Raw genomic sequence first — 1,180 nt, forward strand, 5'->3', positions numbered from 1 at the left:
TAAAAATTAAAATTTTAAATATATTTAATCTATGTATTTAATACATAGATTAAATATATTTAAAATTTTAATTTTTAAATATATATAAGAATATTTAGTTTATCCTATGACTGAGCAGTGCAGCCATCATTATTTTCAATTCCGATTTGATAGTAATAACAATTTTATAGATTAAACTGAATATATAACTATTTAGAATAAACATCAACTATTAACGATTAGATTAGATTTCATTAATAAAAAAAAAGAATTGAATAGTACTGAAAATTGTATGAAAAATTTTATTGAATATAAATAGAACAAAAAAATTAACCTCTAATAATAAATAATCAAAAACAAATTCATTGCGTAATTGTAGACTTTGTATTGATGCAACAAGAAGTGTCGTAAGAAATATAAATAGAACATCACAGGAATTACAATCATCACATATTTTTTTATATGTCGCAATTTTAAATGATGGATTTATTCAAGTACCAGTGTGTCAAATGCTCTCAGAAGTACAAGATTTAGCAACTATAACTTATTGGTTAAGTCAATGGATAAGAGCTGGTGCTACTTCACCATATGAAGTTGTGGTTGATTATTCAAATGCACTTATAGGAGCTGTTACACGTTCTTTCTGTTATGGTTTATCTAAGATACAATATTGTGAAATGAGTTTGAAGATTCTTCAAGATGAAGAAGATGGTGTAATTGTTTTAAATTCTAAACTATATGTTTATGTGCGTTTGGATATTGCCCATTTAATTAAAATGATTTGTAGATGGAAATGTTTTAAGGTAAGAAGTCACGGACAAATTAAAGAATTTTACGTCAGAGCCATAATTCTCCTTATAAAATCAAAAACACTTAATGAATTTAAAACAATGTGAACTGAAATTTTAGTAATTGCATCTTCAGAATTTGATGGTAATATAGAAGGTACAAAATATTACACTTCGTCAGAAAAATTCAGAGAAAATATTTTAAAACAAATCAAAAATGTTGATTTCAAAGAAAATATAATTTCAGATGACCAAGAAATAGTTGAAGAAAATGAAGATATTCAAAATAATGTTCAATGTCTTAATAATATTTCAAATAATATGGATACATTTATTAAAAGTATTAAAGAACGTGTAGCAGTTCTATCCGATACACGTGGTGATCGTTTGAATGGGTACTTTTTACCTGGCTT

At 25.0% G+C, this 1,180-nt stretch overlaps 1 pseudogene; it reads right to left on the reverse strand.

The window, feature by feature from the left end:
• Positions 1 to 345, reverse strand: part of LOC112680117 — a 2,004-nt pseudogene extending 1,659 nt beyond the window's left edge.
• Between the last annotated feature and the right edge of the window lie 835 nt (positions 346 to 1,180).

The sequence above is a fragment of the Sipha flava genome, unplaced genomic scaffold, assembly GCF_003268045.1.
Source record: "Sipha flava isolate LNK unplaced genomic scaffold, YSA_version1 17472_pilon_pilon, whole genome shotgun sequence".
Taxonomy (NCBI): Eukaryota; Metazoa; Arthropoda; class Insecta; order Hemiptera; family Aphididae; genus Sipha; species Sipha flava.